Source organism: Leptonotus elevatus, chromosome 10 (genome assembly GCF_054856555.1).
Source record: "Leptonotus elevatus isolate MCC_2025b chromosome 10, RoL_Lele_1.0, whole genome shotgun sequence".
Lineage (NCBI taxonomy): Eukaryota > Metazoa > Chordata > Actinopteri > Syngnathiformes > Syngnathidae > Leptonotus > Leptonotus elevatus.
In genome coordinates, this window is record NC_141248.1 from 8,774,382 (window position 1) to 8,792,485 (window position 18,104).

Consider the following 18,104-nt stretch of genomic DNA (forward strand, 5'->3'; position numbering starts at 1 on the left):
GGATGGGTCAAATGCGGAAAACGAATTTCGCCCCACTTAGGTGGGTGTGACAATCAGTGGTACTTTAACTCTATCACCTGAGCTATGCCACTCCTACTGTTCGCTTATATCCAAAAGGTTGTGGATTTGTTACTGCCTTGAGTTTTTTGTTTTTGTGTAATATTTTACTCTTTCAAGTGTAAATTTAGAGTGGGACTACATAGACTCTGTTTGAGTAAAATTTACATCTACATTATTTACTGTGTCATGTTGCAAAAGATCAGTCACTGGGCCCAATCCTTGGATGTTCTCTGCTAAGACAAACATTGCGGTTAGATATTCTCCCAAAGATGACTCAACTTGTCTTCCCAAACGACAAATTTACACCTGCCAGCCATTCCAACACAAATAATAACTCAAGACGACTGTGTCAAAAGAACACTGACTTCACTTCAGCTAGTAGCTCATTTCAATGGACCAAATGAGGACAAGGAAAAGGGGGATGAGGAGACCACTCGCACTCACAAAGCAGTGGTGTGTTTATTAAGTGATTGCTGTTATGGCTACAGTAAACAGGAGAATCAGGTTTTGTGTTTATGAACAAACATCTCTCCTTGCAAGCATCATTTAACATTAACCAGGTTGAATGATCAGCTTTGGGGGCAGGGAGAGCGTAAACAGGTCCAGATTTGCGGGGGCGTATCTTTAGGGAATCATTGTTGATGCAGATGCAGCTTTGGTTAGAATAAACAGCCAGGCAGAAGTCAAGATAAACAAAAAGTGATTCTTCTGACATTTGAAGACTCAATACGCTGATGTGTGGCACCTGCTTAAAAAAACAAGCCATGAGATGGTGGGGTACGCAGTCAACCGTGTGTTCTCCTATAGAAGCATACCATTGTCAAAGCAAAGTAACCAAGTGTTTCTGCCAGACCCAGTACATAGTGACTCCTCACAACATAACAGCAGGAACTTGCAAAAACATGTTAAACATTTACTTTGTTTAATTATTCAGTAACTACAGTAGGTTCAAGGAAGCAACTAATCCTGGATGTCAAAAGACTCCAGAGTTTATACTGATTACAACATCACATGACTGAGTAAAAAAACACACACACACACACACAAATAAAACATACATTGTAGCATTAACCTACAACGTTCCTAATGCACAAAAGTAGTTGTAAAGGACCTTCAAGTTGCAAGTTACCGAGAAAACAAATATTTCATGCACACAACAGCCTGACAACTGCTGGTATAAGCCACACTAGTATTGCAATAACAAGCAACTTTAACACAAAGGCAAGTTTATGTAATTTAAGGGTTAGGGATGTTAACGAAAACGGCAATATTGTGATATTGCGATATTAAAATTGCCATATTGTCATGTCACATATTAAAAGCAGCACATCAACAAAGGCCAAGTTCTACTCCATGTTGTACTCCATTTGTGCAGTTCCAGCACCCTGTGGTGGTTAGTTTATTCGAGCAGTTACATTTTTATTTGGCATGTTTTGGCCACCTACATTTAATGGCCATATGGGAACGTAACACGTCTGAGATCGTCCACAAATTGACTTAATTCACAATGTATATGTACATTAGCAATAGCAAGTAAGCATTTTAAGTGTTATTAATGATTGTAGGTCATTTATGTACATTGATGTTAATGTTAGCTGTACTATTTGAACATTTACGTGCAATTGCTCAAGTTTATCTCATTTGTATTCATATTTTTGTTCTACATAAACCACTCACACGCACACACACAAGCAAATTAAACAAGTCCAAAAAGGAAAGCTGGTCTGATTATTGCTCATATGGACAAAATTATGTTCTAATCAGACATACTGCTGTGGATATCACTTCCACAAATGATCATACCAGCAAATATTTTTCTCAAAAAAACTTTGCGCCACTTCAGCTGAACACAGCATTGTTCACTACATAGACCATGGTACCTTGCGCTGATATTCGCTGATTGCAAAATATAACTGGCCAATTAGTGCTGTCACTTTTGAATATTTAATTAAAACATTTGATTAATCCATGAATTATTCAATTGATTAATCCACTAATCAAATTATTTTTAATTTTGCATTAACGTGTATTACAAAAGCATTTCTTTCCCTGATTACTGTTTATTAACCAGTGATTGAATAAAAGGGGGTATTGATGTTGTGCTATGTTATCGGTTTGGTCATTGTTTTCCAAAGTAAAAACAGATGTTTTATGATGTCTTATTTTGATTAAACACAGAAGAAAATCAGTCTTCTTTCATGAAGGACTACATAAACCAGTGAAAATGTACTGTTGATAAGCTGAAGTCAGAGGATTTGGACCATTTTAAATAAAAAAATGGCTCCAAACGATTACTCGATTATTAAAATAGTTGTTGATTAATTTGATAATCGATTACTTGTCGATTAATCAATTAACTTTGACAGCTCTATGGCATTCCTATTTTTTTGTAATAATGTACAAAAGCAAAATATTGTGCTTGTTTTGGAATCCAAGCTTTTTATTTTTACAATATTGTGAGTTTTTATATAGTATTATATATTTATATAGTATCGCAAACCTTCCCACAGTATTGTGATAATTATCATATGGTGAGGTATATGTCGTGATAATATCGTATCCTGACATTTGGATATCGTTACATCCTTAGTATGGGTCCCATTAGTGCTGTAGTATCACATAATGACTCTACAAATTATGAAGTATCCCTCCAACCAAAAAACAAAAAGAAAGACAATGGAAAACAGGCATTCATAAGACATTAAAGTCGACAGTGTGTAGAATGTTAAAATGTGTCATTCTTTTTTCTTTTTTTTTTAACAGTTAATTTCACCCCCCCAAAAAATGTTCTATCACATCATCATACATTTTTTTTGTATATAACCGTAGGTCTAAGTATATGACATACATCATGAAGACAGAGCTGCCGCAGTGCAAAGATGTTGGCAAGGTAACACGTACTGATACTGTGTGTTATTGCCTACATTGTTATTGTAGCAACCCAGCCAAATAGGCCCAAAGTTGCTGTCGGCCTATTGGCAGCATCCCTGACCAGTTTTCTCCTCATCTTTTCATCAGTTTTGGAGGGATGTCCAGTTCTTGGTAATGTCACTGTGCCATCTTTTTTTTTTCTACTTAATAATGACTTTCTGTACTGTGTTCCACGGTCTACTTAATGCCTTGGAAATTCTTTGAACAATGAGATCCTTCTGATGCCGTGGAAGCTCTCAGTGGACTATGACTTTGTACTGTCAGATGTGACCACAAAAAGTCAGGAACTTTATTTTGAGGCACTTTTAATGGTGGCAGGTGTGCGCATTTGAGTCACATTTAACGTGAGTTTGAATGTGACTGCCACATCCCCATAAGAGGGAGTGCACACTTGTATTACTTATCTCAATTGCTTATTGTTACTTACCCTCTCACAATATGTTATTTTTCAATTGAATTATATGTCACATTAATGGTGGATTTATTTTCTTTACTTATCTTGGTGTGAGTAGACAAAGAGGGTAGAGATGAGTTCCCTGGTTTGACGGAATATCAATCATCATAATGCATAAGCATATTGCAAGATCAGAAATTAACCAGAATGGTTTCATAATGCATAGTCTCGATAAGAAGCCAAGTAGAAAACACACAAACCACTCAGCATAAAAGGCCTTCTGTGCCCAGACGATGACAGAATGTAGCAAAGTAAGGCAGGCCATGGTATTTTTAGTACAACTAGGGCGGATGGAGAGTAAGCAAATAGAAAAGTCTAATGAGTTTGTATCTGGTTGTACATGAATGGAATGGCAATTCTGGGATTTGGAGCCTCTTTTAGGAGACGTTCCCCACACATTTTCTCAGCAACTCTCCTTCATTTGACTTTCACACCCCTGCTTCGCACATGGCTCATGTCCATTAACGCTGCAACAAGAGGACAGACATCATGAAATTGAGGATCTGCTTTCTGACCAAAAGGCCAGATGCACAACGTCTTCCCTCAAGCTGATTGAATCAATTAGACATGGAAAGCACAATTAGCAAAGAAGGGGGGGAAAAAAAACATACCTTCAGCCCATCGCAATCCTTTGGGATGTGTAAAGCGACTTATTGTTTTAGCATTACTTAAACTGTGTCGTAGTTCTAATCATCTTTCCATGAGGTCATGGAAGGAGTCTTCCCAAGGGTGTGGGAACGCAAACTTGTGGAGATGAAATATGTCAAATACATTTTCTTGGGAAAACCAAGGTTAGCTTTAATGAACTTGTCTAATTAATATTGTGTCCCCATGTAAGGAGGGACAATATTATTAGAATTGTTGTCTTTTGGGACAAATGTCCTCTGTGTGAGCTGACAATGAGTAACCTCATCTTTTTTTCTTTTTCTTTTTTGTCGGCCTGAAGATGTGCAACACTGTTATTCCAGTAGCAGTTAGCAAAGTTGAATTGATTAAAATTGATTGATTAATTAAGATAATGATAATAACAATTACTACAACTACTACTACCAATAATAATAATAATAATAATAATAATGTTTTGTTTGAATGTTTGCTTGAATTGTTTTTTTTTTTCATTCTTTTCTCGCAATTCTTTTCTGTTTTTTTGTCGAATGTTTTAATCACCGCGACCCTTGTGAGGACAAGCGGTTAAGAAAATGGATGGATGGATGTTTTAATCAATCAATCAATCAATCAATCAATCAATCAATCAAGTGTACTTAAAGTGACAGTGGTGAATTTAGTACCATCTAGTGGTGAACTAATAAAATGCAAAAGCAGAAAGACAGATGGCGACAAAACATGTCAGCCTGTGTAAGATGCGGCACGACCTGTGCATTATGATTAGCGATTACTAAAGATACGATTATATACTGTATGTATGTTGATGTGATAGAACATATTTTTTTGCAAATTATTGAAATGAATAGGTTTTTAAAATCAATGAACATTAAAAAAAAAAACATTCCACACACTGTCCCTTTAAAATAAATGTCGTTCCTGTTATTTTATATATGTTCGAAATAAGCAAAAATAATAATAAGAAAAAGTCAAATAATGTAAATTTGTAAACATTTATGGTGTAGATCTCAAAAGTAAAAATCAAAACAACACTATTATGCATACATGCAAATACGATTGCTAATTAAGCAACGTAATGTATTAATTATTTCCCAGTTTCGGACTATCCTGTGTTTTTCTCTTTACACTTAAATAACTAGCAGCCGATTACTCTCAAGCGAGACACGAGAAGATTGTACTGTAGCATCAATATTTATTCCGGTGTTTCATGATTGCATTTAACATTATCTTAGCAGTCTTCTACTGTTAATTATTACTGATCCTCCTTTCGTATTAATGAAACTTGTCACAAATTGTAGCTTACTCGCTAGGGATGTAACGAAACCCAAACATCACGATATGATAAATGTCACAATATTGTGGGGAGGTTGGCGAAGAAAAAAAAGGTCACAATATTGTAAAAAATATATATGTTTTAGCTCATACAAAAAAAACCCACAATATTGTGCTTTTGTACATAACAGCAATGCATATAAACAACCTATAACACTTAATATTGGGGCACTTACTTTAATGCTACTCCACATATTGACTTGGTTCACAAGCATATTAAGTTCCCCTTCATCTGACCATTAGCGTGGATTTTAAACATACAAGGGCCAAAACATGCCTTTTGAAAATTAAACTGCACTAAAAAACTAGCCACAAGAGGGTGCTAGAACTGCACAAATGTAAATCAATCTGACTTTTTTTTAACAGATGTGCTGCTTTTAATATCGTGACATGACGACGATATATTGTGGCAGTTTTAATAACACAATATCACAATATTGCCATTATCGTTAAATCCCTATTATTCACGACGATTAGCGACTTTAGCCACCACGCTCGCCGAGTTGCCCGTATCTTAGTAAGATGGGCTTGAAGCTACTTTTGTACATAAGAGAAGATGTGATGACATCAACAAATGTTATTTCAATTGGGAGTTGGTAGATTCCAAATCTTGTGTCAGCCAATCACAAGCCACGGTAGCCACTCGTTCGCTTTCTGGCAAACTGTTAGTTAATCGACTGAGCATGTCATCTCGTAAATTAGTGGAACGTTGTCGACTTCCTCATAACAACAGTATCTTGGCATCTCTGAATATATAAGTGAGAATAAATACTTAAATACACAATAATTCAGTAATATTGATTTGCTGGACATAAATGCCCAGGCACAAAACTGGTTATGGGTCTACCTCTCTTATGAGAATGACTGGACAATTGACAGTGTAGTAAGACCATTGTAGCACAATAACTTTCAATTATGCATCTAATTGTGCTCACTTCATTGGTGTGAGCAGTTATTACTCCCTGACACCTCCACTGGCTTCACAAATCATCTTCAACAATACACCAGGCTCATTTAAGCCTATAAAGCATGTTATTATTTTAAAAGCCACAACTTCCCAGGGAATGGACAAATGGAAGAAAGTCAGGGCAGATGTAGGGTGAAGGACAAAAGATGAAAAGACCTGACATAGATTGCTGCCTTTTAATGGTGTCAGTTTTTAATAACTTTGTCTCTTTTTTTCTTATTTTATGTTTTCTTTTAAATACAGCCCTTGTCAGGAGGATGCGTCCCACTCATAAAGCAGCAAAACGACAATATACAGTGGCACTAACACAAGGACATAGTTCATCATGACATTTTCTGCAATTCCCAACTGATTAGGGTCATTATGTTGGAGGCCTGATTTATGTTGTCATTTCCTCTCACCGAGCCTGCATCAATGAATCTTAATGAATTGGTAAATAAGGGTGAAGATTACACTGTGTGACACTGAAACATTTCTCACCCTCAACTGACTAGATTTATGTGGCCAATTAGACACTAACAGAAAATTGTCTTGCAAAAAAAATAATATTCTTTATGATATAAATACGTGGGAGGATTGTCAGTGGACGGCAAATGCGATACCAGCGTAAAAGTCCATAAACCATCAGACGGTGATTTGTTTTTATGCACACTTCAAGCTTATTTTCTTCTAAATTATTATTTTATTAATTGTGTAAAAATATTGATTAATTTGGCCCTATGCGGAAACAAAATTGGCGCCTAAACCTAATAACTGGTTGTGCCTTTCAATAACTGAAATTGAGTGTTTGTGATAACTGGTTATGAATCTTTCACACTGCTGTTTAGTTGAGTGTGACAATCAGTGGTACTTTAACTTTTTAAGATCTACTGTCTCACTCTTTTCTTTTCTTTTATGTATTTAAGTCAGTCATGTTACAGGGGTTTTGAGCCTGTTTAAGGTCATACCGCAGAACCTCGGAAATCAGAAAGTACGGACTTTGATTTGGTTACTCCAAAACCTTCATTTAGTTTTTTTATTATTTGCTTCTGCCATTGAGAGGTAGACTTGCTGGCATGTTTAAGTAGTTGTCCTGCTGCATAACCCAAAATCATTTCAACTTGATGGCACAAACTGATGGCTAATCGTTTGCCAGCAAGATTTTCAGGTAGAAAGAAGAATACATTGTTCAATGAATCACAACAAATTGATCAGGTCCTGGATAAGCAAAGTAATCCTACAACCACACTACCACGACCATGTTTGACTGTTGGCATGTTGTTTTTTTCTAGCAATGGTTGTACAGGGACCAAACTGGGACCCTCTGCGGGTTTAGTACCCCATACTCCCAAAGACCAGAACTCCACGGGGGAGTACTCATTCTTTAAGACCACAAAACACACAGTGGCACTTGGCATTGTCCTGCTGCCAAGTGCATGTTTTAAAATACAAACTTCAGCCCTTATTATTATTTTTATTATTATTTTTACATTTTAAGAATATGTAGGTTTGTAAACTATTGGAATAAAAAAAAAATCCTAGTCAATCATCTTTGTTTTACAAATCTAACAAAAAGTTTCAGAATCTTCCAGGGGCAGTTTTGTTTGCCACAATAAATAAAGTTTATTATTATTATTTTTTTTTTTATATATTTCAAAATATCTGAAATATTAAAGGGATAATTTTTTTATTTTTAGTAGTAAAAAGCTAGTATTTTGTCCAGAATGAGTTTGATAACGTCATTATTTTGCTTGTACAATTAACAACTTTAAAAACAATTTTTTCACCTGGGCTGAGGAAGTTGGTAACGACCAGTCATGGCTCACCTGGTTTCTGGGTTTGGTCAGCAAACTGAGCCTTGATTGGTCGTTACCCACTTCCTCAGCACAAGTGATGTCATCTTTCAGTCGACAGCAAGTGGAAACATTTGTTTTTAAAGGTATAAATTGTTCATGAAAATTACTGAAGTTACCAAATTAATTCTGGACAAAATATTAACTTTTTGCTGCTGAAAATGGCAAAATATATATAAAATATCCTTTTAAAACTTAACTTATCTAGTTTTAATTTCAAACAAAGACAGAAGGTGCAGAGAGTTCCCAGGGTCAGAAGCATCAATGAAAATTTCAATAATTAGTTCCCTGATTTTTTTCGGATAATCGATCTATCCCTACTACAGATGAAAATTTGCCTTCTGGCTAATTTGGGCTTTTTAAACCAAGTTTCCTCCTGTGTTTTGTGAAATTGCACTGTCCCTTTTCAAATAAACTAATCTCAATCTCAGGATCCACGGATCCACTGGGGTGAACCCCAATGTACAGGCACCTTGCCAGAGGGCAATATGAAGACTAAGAGTGAGATAGAGTCCAACCCCTTTCAAAAGTACTGGTACCAGAGGCGAGTTCAACCATGTCTAGTCGGGAATGCTCGACCAACGCAAGCTAAGGATCGCCAGAGAGCTGACCTCCTAGACCAAGCTTCTGTAGCCTGGGACCAGACCGCCAAGATTCCAAACGCCTTAAAGCGCGACCCAGCTCTCTACAGGTGGTGAGCCCATGGGAAGTCTTTTTCATTTTAAAATGAAATCCAATCTGTTCTTGTTTACACTTTTCCGTTACGTTTTTTATTTATTTATGTGAACTGAAGTGCAATGCTACAATCAAGGTCAATGCCTAACCCTGCTTTTGGGTGTATCATTATATCCCGTCATAGATTATTATTGGTAAAAAAATAATAAAAAATATTGTTTTTAAAAATGGTACTTGCTTCCCTCTTGTGCACAGTACATAAGTAACAAGTATATAACACAGAGTCACATCAATTTAACCTATTGATTTTCTGGACATGATCGTATCAACTGTGGTAGAAAGACGGTGACGACGAAGCCTGCTTTTCTCTCAGCACAAAGTATGAATAGCTTACTAGCTTATTAATAGGAACTTCTTAAAAGAGCACTTAGGAGGCTTTATGGACTACATATTGTGACTAGATTTAGTGCAGTAAGCAGCTGTCGACATCAAACAAGCTAGCCTGCTATTAGGCACAGGGGCTGAGGGATGCTGTGTGAAAAGGAGTGGAAAATTAAAGCTGAAGCAACACAGGAAAGGGCTTAATTTACTGGCATGTACAGTATGCAAATGAGATTACTCTCAGCTTAACTGCATCATTTATGTCCATAATAACAGCATCATCATTACAGGGCTCAAATTAAATTACATTGTAATTAGCATATCAAAGTGATCGGTTGAAGTTGAAAACAAATACCCAGTTTTGTTAATGAACAGCAGTAATTACCATGTACACTCAGTGAAAACATCCAAAACAAATACCTGTATGTGTTTTGAAGAGGAAAAAAAAGGGAGGGGGTGCGTTAATATCCCTCCGAAATGACAGGTCTGCCTCAGTCTATGCGCTTGTGAGAGCGTATGGTTGGATGTGGGTATTTTACCTGGAGAGCTCAAAGAATATATTTCCCAAACTCTAGGAGATCAAAGATCCAATTTCCCACACTTGCCACTTCAAAAACTCATCAATAAAATACAAATCACTTCATGCATGATTTTGAGAATGGAGTCACCGTTAAAGGCTTAGAGTGACTTCCATAGCATAAAAAAAAAACCCGCTTACAGCTCCAACTGTCATGACTGCAGAAAGTGCACATGCGCTTCAGTGTCGACATTTGTGCCGTCAGGTTTATCCTGTGAGGGTTCTTTGATAAATGTGGAGTGTTTTCAATTCGAGCACTAAAGCTTAGATGCCACTTCCTGCTTTGTAAATAACACAAATTGCACAAAAAAACTCAACTTAACTGTTATCTAAAATGTTATCTTTACTGATTAATTGCCAGTGTCTTATTTTTTCTTCCCCCAATTGCTTTTCCAAACTTTGTCTTTCTTCTTTGTTAAAAAAAACAACCAAAAAACTAAAACAAAAACTAAAAAGCAGCTGATACACATTATCAGACACACACTCAAATTTTCAAGATGTAGCATCTTTATTCTATTCATTAAGAAATCCATTAAAATGCCTTATTCCTTGCAAGTATTTAAAAGATGTGCCTTTCAAGGTAAAGCTCGAGCAAATCCCCTCCATCAGCTAATGACGGCACTCATTACACAGAGAAGCTGGCTAATGAAGGCACAGTCGCTGGCCAATCCCCTCACCCCACATAAAGCCCAACCAAATGCTAATATCTCACTTCTAATTAAAAGGATTTGAAGTCCAGATGCACCTCCACAGCTAACAGTGGGCTCTTTATATATATATATATATATATATATATATATATATATATATATATATATATATATATATATATATATATATATATATATATATATATATATATATATATATATATATATATATATATATACCTGGAAATGTGCTAAAGCAGCATTTCATGAATTCATTTTTTTTAAACAAAAAATACACTTGTGCTGCATTTATTTTCATATTTTATTTGCCCTCATTCTCTCCTACATTTATATTATCAGTAGGCATGACACAAAGCTTTATGTAACTAATTTTTAGGTGTGCATAGTGTGATTTGCCAAATTAAAACCCAGCACAATGTTTCATAGCTAGGGAAATGAGGGAAATTGAATTGCTAGCATTGGATGGACTTCATCTCTATCTATGTCTTTACAGTGTTTACTCATCTTTGGCTGAAAATATGTTTACTCGAGTGAGCTGCCTTTCTCAGAAAGTGACCTCGAGGCCTTCCACAAAGTTCACTAACATCAAACAAAGGTCCGTGCCACCCGCCTATCAACAACAACAAACTCTACTTACTCTCTTTTTAGTCTTTCAGTTTTAAGCAAACAAGTGGATATATAAGCATACACCATGTTTACCCGTTTCCTTTAGAAAAGAAAAGAAAAGAAAAGCGATAATACCCTTAATTAGACAATCAAAAATAGCCCACAATATCAATTGTGATTAATCTGTATTCCAAGTAGGATGATACTCAAGTTTAGAGTATGGTCAATACTGATACAGTACATTTAACCAACCACACACTTGCCTTAATGTACAATTTACAGTAAGTTAATCATCTGAGGCACGTTTTAGTTAAGCATTATGGCATTTTGGCTATCAAAATATCATGCAACATTTAAGGCATATTTTTACACATTTTTGGCCCGAATTTTATTTTTACAAGCTTCAAGCCATTTTAGCGGAAGCTTTATTATATTAGATGACAGACATTTCTCATGACAGTTAAGCCAGATTTACTCTAAAAACCAAGGCTGATGACAAAAAATACATTTATCGTCATGAACATCTTGCATGGTGTCTGTTTGATCCAAGCCCAAGTATTTTCCCAGCGATTCTTTGGCTCTACACTGTGTAAATCATGCTGTATGACCTTCTACATTCCGCATGTTCTGCGCTCCGATTCATCCACAGGCACAGATAATGCTGGGCAAATATCATAAACGTGAGGATTTTAGGATTTAAGTGAGGTTGCCATCTACCTCCACCAGCTGGGGAAAAGAAAGACTATGCATCTGATAAACCCCGATTTCTCTGCCAGATAAAGGCTGCTGACCTCTTTGCCAAAAACCCAGTAATAGTATTCTCAATGGATTGCACAGCTAAAGACAGATAACAAATGGACATGATTGGTCATATTTTATCAGGATTCATCTTTAACACTGACAATGCAAAACACTTGCTGAATGTTTAAAACAGAACAAACGGGAGTTTCATGAAGTTCTTATCTGTATGTAACTGAAGCAAAAAAAAAAAAAATACAAATCGAGTGTGACATTTCTATTTGTACATGAAGCTTCATTTCGACACTGCAAGCACTACCATGATGAACAGCATCGGCTTTCTATTGGACTTGTAACTGAGCTGTGTGAGAGAAACAGCTACTTCAACACCACAGCAAACCACCCTTTTACTAAATAACACAGCAAACGGAGACCCATCAGTCAATCTACACATAGCTAACACCAGGCCACAGACGGAGATCAAAACAGAGATAGAGACAAATAAAAACAGAAAAAAAGGCAAGAAAGAAAAGAGGAACACAGAAGTGGACATCTGACAATAGAGAAAGGTTACACAGCAGAGCCACAGTCAGACACAAAGGAAGGCCGAGTACTGTAAGACTACCAAAGTCAGGCTATTTTCTTATTGTCTAAGTGGCAGCTGAAAACTTCTCGAGGGCCCCTCAGCTCTACTGTGGCCAGCATTTGATAAGGGGATAACCATATTAGGATATTTATGGTAAGGTAAACAATAACATTGTTGCAAAAGAATGGAAATGTTTCAGCTAATGGTGTTTGTCAATCCAGGTTTCATTGCACCACCAGCTCTGTGTTTTTCTAGCCAGCCACAGAGACTGTTTTCTAAATAAACATGGGAAAATTGTCACATACTTCTGTGTTTAATAATTCACATTACATTTCCCCATGAGGTACATACAAACTACATTCTGCATTTCATTGTTTTGGTTCAAGGTAAAAAATAATAATAAGAAAAAAAAATAAGAAAACAAAAACGGAGATGTTTTTGATCATTGACGCCAAATATATTACAATCCCGCTCAACCTTAAGATAAAAGCAAAAGTAAGTGTCTTCCCAAACTGGTGCCTCTTCCAGCCCAATCCATCCATGCATCCATTACCTGCCACTTATCCAGCTACGCGGATTGCTGACCCGGCTAACAGGTTGAAGTCAACAGCCCGTTTCCATAGTGTAGTGGTTATCACGTTCGCCTAACACGGGTGTAGCGATTATTTGGAACGAGAAATTTAGACGGTACTGAGGGGAGTTGTAATTTCCTCAGCAACCTCTGGGGGCACCACGTTGACTTTGCTTGTTTGTAGGAGCAAAATAAACGATAAAAATCCTATTATCAAGTATTCATAATCTGAAGTTGCTACTTTAGTTAATTATGGAGTTCTGTGCTTTAATAAAAGAATTAATAATCCAATCAGAAAACACAAATGATTCGGCAGAAATGGAATCTCTAGACAACAAATTTATTTAGTAAACACACACATATATCAAACACAGCCTAACCTATTAATGAAACGGAATTAAAATGTGAATCAAAGATAAAAAGAAAACATGCAACCTACAAGCCAACAAACTAAGATAAAAAGGTTATTTACATCGGCTGCGCTCATCAAACTCATACGTCATCAAACTCATTTGAATTAATTACCAAGAACTCTAAGACGCTGTGGAAACACAAATTATAAATTCCCTGCGGAACTTTTACAACCAAGAGCTTCCTTTACCCAGAACTCAAAGATCCTGGGCTTGTTGGAAGAAGAAGGAAGCCACGTGCTCGCTCTCAGCGTGTTCGGCGACCACGTCTTTCTTTTTTGATGGGGGGTCAAGCAGTAGTCCCGCCTCTTCCGTGCGCTAGAAGCAGACTTGGTCGACTGAGACAAACATTTTGGGGATACCATTTGATAGTTTTTGATCAGAATTGACAAGCCAGATGCTTCATTTATCATTCTGAACACATTTTCAAACATTACCGCGATCATAAAGTTATTGAATATTGAGTTCACAAACACCACATTGCCGTCGGGAAATCGAAACCTAGTCTTCCGCGTGACAGGCAGAGATATTAGCTACTATACTAACGGGGAAAGAAGGGCTTTACATCTAACACCTGGTCAGTGGTGGAGGGGAAATTGTCCCTGAAAACCGGCAATGCCAGCCAGCTACGCAGATTGCCGACCCTGCTAACAGGTTGAAAGCAAGAGTCTGTTTCCATAGTGTAGTGGTTATCTCGTTTGCCCTACATGCCAAAGGTCAACGGCTCGACACGGGGTGAAAGTGCGGTAATTTTCGGTGTATTTGCAATTAAAACTGAGCAGCCATAAGTTAAATTTCACAAACACCACATCACCATCGGTAAACCGAAACCCGGTCTTGCGCGTGACAGTTGGAGATACTATCCACTACACCAGAGGAGGGCAATCTCGGTCCTCAAAGGCCGAAAGCCTGCAGGTTTTGGAGGTTTTTCACTCCTAACAAGCTGATTCCAATCAACAGGATCGTTTTCAGGCTTATGCAGAGCTTGCTGATGAGCTGATCATATATCAGCTGTGTTGGAGAAGGGACACATGCAAAACCTGCAGGACTGAGGCCCTCAATAGCAACCTCTGCACTACACTAATGAGTAAAGAAGGGCATTACATTTACCTCCTGGTCGGGGGTCGAAGGTTAACTGTCCACAAAAACCGGAAATATCGGCCAGCTACGCTGATTGCCGGCCCTGCAAACAGGTTTTAGGTAAGAGTCTGTTTCCATAGTGAAGTGGTGATCACGTTTGCCTCACACGCGGGAGGTCCCCGGCTCAAGACCGGGTAAAAACATGGCAAGTTTCTTTATATTTGCAATGAAAACTGAGCAGCCCAAAAAAAAAAAAAAGAAAGAAAACTGAGTGCAAAAAGTGCATTTCCCAAACACCGCAATTTTGTTTGGTCCCCGGCTCGAAACTAGATGTAAACATAACAATTGTGTTTGGATTGGCAATGACAACTGAGCAGCCAAAAAGTTAATTTCACAAACACCACCTCCCCGTTGGGTAATCGAACCCCGGTCATCCCAAAGACAGGGGGAGATACTATCCACTCCACTAACGAGGAAAGAAAGGCTATACAGCTACCTCCTGGTCGGGGGTAGAGGGGAACCTGTCCTTGAAAACGGGAATACCAGCCAGTTACGCTGATTGCCGGCCCTGAAAATAGGTTGGAGGAAAGAGTCTGTTTCCATAGTGTAGTGGTTAATCACGTTCGCCTCACACGCGAAAGGTACCTGGCTCGAGACCGGGTGGAAACATGCCAATTTTCTTTGTTTTTTGCAATGAAAACTGAGCATCCAAAAGATTATTTTCAACATCACCCCCCCGTCGAAAAAATCCTAGTCTTCCTCGTGACAGAGGGAGATACTATCCACTTTACTAACGAGGAAAGAAGGGCTGTACATCTACTTCCTGGTCGGGGGTGAAGGGAAAAATGTCCCTGAAAACCGGCAAATCCAGCCAGCTACGCTGATTGCCGGCCCTGCAAACAGGTTGAAGGAAATAGTCTGTTTCCATAATGTAGTGGTTATCATGTCCGCCTCACACGCGAAAGGTCCCCGGCTCGAGACCGGGTGGAAACATGACTGTATACTTTTTATTTGCAATGAAAATTGAGCATCCAAAAGATTATTTTCATAAACACAACCTCCCCGTCAAGGAATCAAACCCTGGTCTTCCCCGTGACAGGGGGAGATACTATCCACTATACTAACGAGGAAAGAAGGGCTTTACATTTACCTCCTGGTCGGGGGTGAAGGGAAAAATGTCCCTGAAAACCAGCAAATCCAGCTAGGAACGTTGATTGCCGGCCCTGCAAACAGGTTGAAGGAAAGAGTCTGTTTCCATAGTGTAGTGGTTATCACGTTCGCCTCACACGCGAAAGGTCCCTGGCTCGAGACCGGGTGGAAACATGACTATTTACTTTTTATTTGCAATGAAAACTGAGCATCCAAAAGTTAAATTTCACAAACACCACCTCCTGGTTGGGGAATCGTACTCCAGTCTTCCCCATGGCAGGGGAAGATACTATCCACTATACTAACGAGGAAAGAAGGGTTGTACATCTACCTCCTGGTCGGGGGTGAAGGGAAAAATGTCCCTGAAAACCAGCAAATCCAGCTAGGAACGTTGATTGCCGGCCCTGCAAACAGGTTGAAGGAAAGAGTCTGTTTCCATAGTGTAGTGGTTATCACGTTCGCCTCACAAGCGAAAGGTCCCCGGCTCGAGACCGGGTGGAAACATGACCATTTACTTTGTATTTACAATGAAAACTGAGCAGCCAAAAGGCTGATTTCACAAACACCACCTCCCCGTCGGGTAATCGAACCCTGGTCATCATGGGAAGATACTATCCACTACACTAATGAGGAAAGAAGGGCTATACATCTACCTCCTTGTCTGGGGTGGAAGGAAAAATGTCCCTGAAATGTGTAACGAGAAAAATGTTTATCGTGGAGAAGCAGAAGAAAAAGCAACAATCACTCGCGTTCTGCAGTGGATTTGAGGTGTGTTCATTGAACAGGCACACAGGAAATACTGTATCAGGTATGCATAGAAAAAGGTCAGACGACTGACAGAGCGATAGGTGGAGATGCATTTTTGACACTTCCCTTAAAAAATAAGTCAAGTGTGAATTAGTTTGTTCCGAGTTTGGAGTATTTGATTTTGCATTTAACTATTTGGGTGCGGAATAGAGAAGAGCAGAGACAGGCAGGCACACACAAGCAACGTTACGTTGAGTCATTGGAGTGCCACTGTATTGTAAATATCTACGGATGACATCAAATGCAGTAAAATATAGTACTTCAATAACATGGCAAGCAATGTGAAAGCTCATACAGTATATACATAAATATATATAGTATGTACAATTGTAAATTCATTAACATGTATACATCCTAATATTTTGAATTAATAAAAAATACAAATAATATGAACTCTTTTGTCAATTAAAATTTTGCTGCTTTTGCTGATTTAAATTTTGTTGAGATACCAATTCAGTGCTGTTATCGAGGTATTTTATGCAGGTATAGCATCAAAGTAAAAATGTTGGTATCGTGACAACACTACCTATCCTCTGGTCCCACTTCTTAAAAAGGGGGCCCACCACCCCGGTCTGCCAATCCAGAGGCATTTCCCATGTCCATGCAATGTTGTAGAGGCGTGTCAACCACGACAGCCCCACAACATCCAGAGCTGTTAGGAACTCCGGGCGGATCTCATCCCCCCAGGGCTTTTCCACAGAGGAGCTTTTTAACCACCTCAGTGATTTCAACCCCAGAGATAGGAGAGCCCCCTCAGAGTCCCCAGACTCTGCTTCCTCAAAGGAAGGCGTGTAGGTCTTCGAAGCATTCTCCCCAACTGATGACGTCCCGAGTTGAGGTCAGCAGCGCCCCATCTCAACTATACAATGTTAATGGTGCACTGCATCCCCCCTGAGATGTCGGATTGGGGACCAGAATTTCCTCAAAGCCATCTGGAAGTCGATTTCCATGGCCTCACCGAATTCCTCTCACACCCAAGTTTTTGCCTCGGCGACCGCTGAAGCTGTATTCCGCTTGGCCAACCGGTACCTGTCAGCTGCCTCCGGAGTCCCATAGGCCAAACAGACTTCTTCAGTTTGACGGCATCCTGATAATGTCCACCAACGTGTCTTGGGATTTCTGTCACGGCAGGCACAGCTTCGATCAGCCACCTCAACAATGGCGGTGCGAGACATGGTCCACTCGGAGTCAATGTCCCCTTGCCTCCCATGGGACAATGGAGAAGTTCTGCCGAAAGTGGGTGTTGAAACTCTTTCTGACAGGGGATTCTGCCATTTGTTCCCAGCAAACCCTCACAATACATTCGGGTCTGCCAGGTCAGACTGGCATCTTCCCCCACCATCGGAGCCAACAGTTGACGCCCCTTTCTTAGTCCAAGACATGCAGCCGCAAATCCAATGACACGACTACAAAGTTGATCATCAAACTGTGGCCCAGGGTGTCCTGGTGCCAGGTGCACATATGGACACCCTTATGTTTGAACATGGTTTTTGTTATGGACAATCTGTGACGAGCACATAAGTCCAATAATAGAACACCACTTGGGCTTTGATCGGGGGGGGGGGGGGCGTTCCTCCCAATCCCGCCCCTCTAGGTCTTACTGCCATTGCCCACGTGAGCGTAGAGTCCCCAGGGGGAACGCTCTCCAACACA

The 18,104-nt window shown here is 39.0% G+C and overlaps 1 protein-coding gene and 2 non-coding genes across 13 annotated transcripts in view; 2 read left to right on the top strand and 1 right to left on the bottom strand.

Annotated features, from left to right (window-relative positions):
- foxp1b (forkhead box P1b) overlaps nucleotides 1–18,104 on the bottom strand; it is a 188,372-nt gene that overhangs the window by 110,437 nt on the left and 59,831 nt on the right. The window lies entirely within an intron of this gene.
- trnav-cac (transfer RNA valine (anticodon CAC)) lies at nucleotides 15,746–15,818 on the top strand. Its single transcript has one exon. It is a non-coding gene; the product is annotated as a tRNA-Val (tRNA).
- Nucleotides 16,076–16,148, top strand: trnav-cac (transfer RNA valine (anticodon CAC)). The gene has a single exon. It is a non-coding gene; the product is annotated as a tRNA-Val (tRNA).